Genomic DNA, 6,124 nt, shown 5'->3' with positions numbered 1-6,124 from the left:
AATGATGTTTTATGCATTGGATATCTAAATAGTTTTCTTAAAGCATATGTTGTGGATTGATGAAAGAATTTGACAGCTGAAATGATGATATGCTATGTTTGTGCCATATGGTTTTGAATTACAGGTGGTAATTGGTTGTTATTGAAAGTATCATGTGACTAATATATGGTGTTTGTGGCATAGTTGATCTAAATAGTTCGGGAGATATTATATAAATTGTTGGTAAACTATAGGGGTTTATGAACATGAAAAATGAATAAGTATTGAGTAGCATTCCAAGTGATAATTTGATTTTTGTGTAAGTGATATCGATTGAAGTCTTTCGAGATTGATTTCTGGAATGCGTTTACACTACGAGCTTGTTGAAGCTCACCCCCCCCCTTTTCTTCTCCCTCTTGCAGAGTATAGTAGCGAGTGGACTCGCTTGTTGGCAGCTGCACGTGTCGAGTCACTACCCCCTTTTTGCTGGTACAGTTGGAGTTTTCACGTGGCATGCTTAGGCTAACTTTTGATTGTATATAGTTGGTTTGGAGGTGTAAGGTTACGTAGCCTTCTTTTGCTAAAAGGGTTGTAAATAAGTATCAAACCGGCTAATGTTACTTTTGTCATGTAGAGTAGAAAATGATTGTTTTGACATGTTTAGTTACTTATATAATAATGTTGTATGTTGGGTGTGTGTAGGAAAAAAAAAAAAAAAAAAAAGTTTTGCAGGTTAAATAGGCTTCATCGATCGTACCAGAATGTGACACCACTTACTTGGTTAAAACTAACCGAGTAAAGGGTGTTACAACCCTGGTTTGTTTCATGTTATTCTTACCAGGCAAGATAATTAGTGGATATTTATTCGTTAGTGTTAGAGAACTGTTGAATATTCATTTTGTGCCTTGAAATGATCAAATTGAAAGTTCCCATGTGATCTGACACAACCTATCTTGCCATAAAATGAGAAATGTTTGGAATCAGATTTGTTATTACATGTCTCATGAATTAGTATGTTGTATGGTTAGCAAGAATTTTATGAAGATTGGCGGCAAAAAGTGAATAGCCATAACTGTTGCTTTACTTATTTATAGATAAATACTAATATTAGTCAATTAAAGGTAGATTTCAATTAGCTTATGAAGTTATTATATTTGCACTTTGTTATTACTCATTACCCAATGTATCCTTAAGATGTTAATATTCAAGTTTTAATTTGCCATTGGGGACTCTGATTGTGTTGGGATTTGTTTGGTCCTTGTTATTCAGTAATCTTGTAGGGATTGTAATGACCAGTGAATTTTTCATGAACGGTTAGAGGCAAAAAGTACAGAAGATGTCTTATCTTAGACAAATAAAGGAATGTGAAATATAACCTCAGTTTGTTTCATGTTATTCTAACCAAGCAAAATAATCGGTGGATATTTATTTGTTAGTGTTAGAGAACCGTTGAATATTCATTTTTTGCCTTGAAATGATCAAATTGAAAGTTCCCATGTGATCTGACACAGCCTATCTTGCCATAAAATGAGAAATGTTTGGAATCAGATTTGTTATTACATGTCTCATGAATTAGTATGTTGTATGGATAACAAGAATTTATGAAGTTTGACAGAAAAAATTGAATAGCCAAAACTGTGGCTTTATATATTTATCGATTATAGATTTATAAAATAATTTCACACTTATGTTATATATGTATGCATTTAGCAGCTTAGTGATAGCTAGCAACTGAATTGGTACGTACTCTCGTTGACTACAAAAAACTGAGATTTAATCCATCACTAAAACTCAAAAATCTATCGGTGGTCTTGATTACTGACGGATGAACGTTGTTAGTAAAAATTATGTTGGTAAAATATTTACTAACTAATAACGCTTGTCCGTAAATTTTACGGATGGATTACTGACGACAATTCTTACGGTGAAATGTTGTCCGAAAACTTACGACAGTAAAAATAAATAAACCTCTACCAATTATGCATAAATCAATGTCATTCCTAAATGCGTTATATAGTTTGAAATTCAAGTAGAAGCAATGCGTTATATAGTTTGAAATTCAAGTAGAAGCATAGGTTGTCGATGCTCTTAATCTTAATATTCAGGAATCACCTATACTATAATATAGAGCAAACCGCCAATTATGGTCTTAAACATATGATGAAAATACGAATTTGGCCCAAAACATTCTTTTTGAATAACATGTCCATAAAAACATAAAAAAATAAAATGTCGCCAAAGTAGTCCTTTTTTGAGGATTCCGTAAAAAAACTAACGGTCAACGGTAATTGCACAATGACATGATCGTTAGTTTTTTGACAGAACCATTAAAAAAGGACCACTCCGACAAGCTTTTTATTTGTTATGGACCTGTTTTTCAAAGAGTGAATGTTTTGGACCAAATTCGTATTTTGGTCATATGTTTAGGACCAAAAATGATATTTACTCTACAATGTAGTAGTATGTATTTCTTATTTTGTTCGTTCACAATTAGATGTCATATTTCATCATTTTAGAATGTCTATTTAACAACTTATTTCACTTTTGGAAATGAATTCATACTCAACTAACTCATTTCACTCTTATTTTATATAAAATTAAATAAAATAGGATTCATATTCTACTATTTAATTTTCTTTAATCTTTAAAATTAATGTAAAAGTGAGATATTTATTACTTCATCCGTCCCACAAAAATAAGAACACTATCCTTTTTCGTTCGTGTCATAAAAATATCACATTTCCATTTATGGAAAGTTCTTCCAAACTCGTTACCCATATACATCAAGTATAACTTATACCACTAGGGTCCACCAACAAACACTAATAATAATGTACACTTATAATACATAACTCATACATATTGTTTCACCTTTAATTCTTATTAGTACAAAGAGTTTGAAGTTTATATAAATCGTACAAAAAGTTTCATTAGTGTTTCAATTTAGTACATTCCGTTATACATGTTTAAACGGTGTTAACTTTTGGTTATGTGAAGTACAAAATGTTTCATCATTGTTTCACGTTGGTACAAAAAGTTTGATGATTGTTTCATATTGGTACAAAAAATTTCATCATTGCAGCAAAAAAGGCGATTTCGTCGCCTTGGTGGCCCCCACACTCCGGCCCGACATCATGTGAGGGGGTTAAATCAAGGTACTAAGTAGCCCGTTAAGGGGGAGGCCTTAACCCCACTGGCTGCCAGAAGCCCATCTTCCAAGGCCCCACACTTGTGCCTAAAAAATTTCATCATTGCTTTATGGTTTGTGCATCCCATAAGTAAAAAGTTAGCGTCGTTAAACACATATTACGGAATGTACTAAGTTGAAACACGAATGAAACTTTTTGTATAATTTATATAAACTTCAGATTTTTTATGTTAATATGAAATAAAGGTGAAATATTTTGTAAGAGTTATGTATTTAACCATTAGGGACATGATCATTTGCTAACTAATTGTTAATCCCAAATTAAGACTTCATCATAACCGTCCATTCTTCTAACCCATGGGCTTGATTTAGCCTAGATTTGGGATATTTTTTTCCTTTTATTAGTATAAATAATACTCCTTCCGTCTCACGTTACTTGAGTCACTTCTTTTTCGCACTCGTTTTGAAAAAATAATAATAAATAGTTAAAGTGGATAAAGTAAAGTAAGAAAGAGAATAATATAGTTAAGAGAAAAAGAAGCGACTCAAATAACGTGGGACGGAGGGAGTATGAAAAGGGTATTTTAGTCCATCCAAATTGTTTTGCATACCAATACTCTAATTTACGCTCAGATTTCTTTTCCTAAAATCTCTCATCTCTAAAATATATCTTCTCTTCTCTTCTTCATATCATCAAATCAGTTTTCAAATCAAGGAGATTTCTTTCCAAATTCATATTTTCTGAATAACGCGATTATAAATTGGAGGAATTGATTCTCGTTGTTCAATATCTGCCGATCTCATCAAATTCAGTCTTCACGTATCGCAATTTTCTTCTTTTTGAAGCTATTTTGCTTGTCAATTTCCGCCGAGCTCATCAACCTATCACGATTGTCTCCTTTTCGAAGATATTTTACTTGTCTTTGTTCAATAATGGCAGGTATGTGTTAATAATTGTGCTTTTATGTTTTTATTTTGAATCATTCGATATGCATCTTCTCAATTTTTGTATTTGAAGTTTGTGTTTTTATTCGAGCTGTTGTTTCATATATTCGTTAGTATTTTATGTAATTTTTTGATTATGATGTTCATGTTCCGATACATGTTTATGTTATTAGTAGTTTTTTCATTGATTAGTACTCCCTCCGTTCCACAGTAATAGAGACGTTTCGTTTTGAGCTCTTGTTTTGAAAAAATGATACTCCCTCCGTCCCATAAAAGATGGCACACTTTCCTTTTTAGTTTGTCCCACTAAAGATGTCACATTTCCCTTTTTGGAAAAAGTTCTCTCTCACATGAATATAAAAATTATATTTTCTCTCTCCATTTAACACACAAAACAAAACCTCCTAAAATCTCGTGCCATTTTCAAAGTATGCCAACTTCTCTGGGACGGAGGGAGTAATAAATAGTTAAAGTGGAGAAAGAGTAAAGTAAGAGAGAGAATAATGTAGTGAAGAGTCTTATCTACAATATTCTCTCTCTTACTTTACTTTTTCACCACTTTAACTATTTATTATTATTTTTTCAAAATGAGTGCTCAAAACGAAACGCATCTGTTACTGTGGAACGGAGGGAGTAAGTACTAGTTTTAGTGTTTTTTGTCACAGTTTGTTTGAAGATTATTCTATCAATTTTATTCGTATGTTGTTTCCTATGTTTTTTGTTCTTATTCTCTGTTTCTTAGTTTTAATTTGTATGTTTTATGTTGTGTGTTGATATTTTCAAATGTAATTTATTAATGTTCTGTTCTTTATTATTGATTTTTGTAACCTGGTATGGAGACGTACAAGGGACAAAAGATCAAAGATTGGCAAATAGAGGATCGAAGACTCTGAGAATCAATTAGAGGATCGAAGACTCTGAGAATCTTACGTGCCAAATATTGCACAACTCTAGTGACGTCTGACAGAATGCAACAAATTTGCCAAGGTTGATGTGGAAGAACTTATTGCAAATTGGAAAAAACAGTAGGAGTTTTGGAGGATTATAAATAAACTTCTTTTGTGACTATTGCCATTGAATATTTTTGTATGTAGAATTACTATTGGCATTACCTATATCATTTTGGACATGTTATGTGAGTATTCCTTTTGTCAGTATTGAGAAGTATCGTAACTCATCTACAAAATATTAAGAAGTACTCCTTCTGTCCCATAAAAGTTGAGACAAAACTTTTGGGCATGGAGGTTAAGAATTTATATTCAATAAATAGGAGAGATGAAAAAAGTAGGAAAGATAAGAGAGAGTAAAGTAAATGATGGAATAGAAAAAGAGTGATTAGATGTTTTGTCTTTTGTTAATAAAGGAAATGACTCAACTTTGTTGGGACGGACTAAAAAGGGATACGACTCAACTTTTTTGGGACGGAGGGAGACATGATTTGGTATTGTTTCAATGTTGTGTTGATATTATTTTGTTATTCACAGCTATATGAGGATGTGTATAGGCCAATTATGAATTCCAAATAGTAATGTTGAGAAATTATACACGAATTATTGAGAATTTTAAATAGTAATGTTGAGAAATTATACACGAATTTTTGAGAATTCCAAATAGTAATATTGAGAAATTATACATGAATTATTGAGAATTCCAAATAGTAATGCTGGGAAATTATACACAAATTATTAAGAATTCCAAATAGTAATGTTGAGAAATTATATACGAACTATTGAGAATTCCAAATAGTAATATTGAGAATGGTTGTCTTCTTTATGTTCAATGTTTGTCTCCTCCTCGTCTTTTTCTTTCTCCGCCTTTATAGTTTGTTTCTTCATCTTCTGTTTTCCTGCCTTCTCTTTCTGTTTTCCCACATTTTCCTTCCGTTTTTCTGACTTCTTTCCACGTTCTGCTTTTTCCGTTTTTTCTGAAGAATCGCCATCAACTCCCTTTGTTATCTTCCTGTTTCTGTTATGCTGCTTTTGCCTTTTTAACCTTTTTATCAAAAGACCTTAAGTTCTCATAAGTGGCGGCGGATCCAGGATTTTTCATTTG

The sequence above is a fragment of the Salvia hispanica genome, chromosome 5 (assembly GCF_023119035.1).
Source record: "Salvia hispanica cultivar TCC Black 2014 chromosome 5, UniMelb_Shisp_WGS_1.0, whole genome shotgun sequence".
Taxonomy (NCBI): Eukaryota; Viridiplantae; Streptophyta; class Magnoliopsida; order Lamiales; family Lamiaceae; genus Salvia; species Salvia hispanica.
This window is presented reverse-complemented; position numbering follows the sequence as displayed.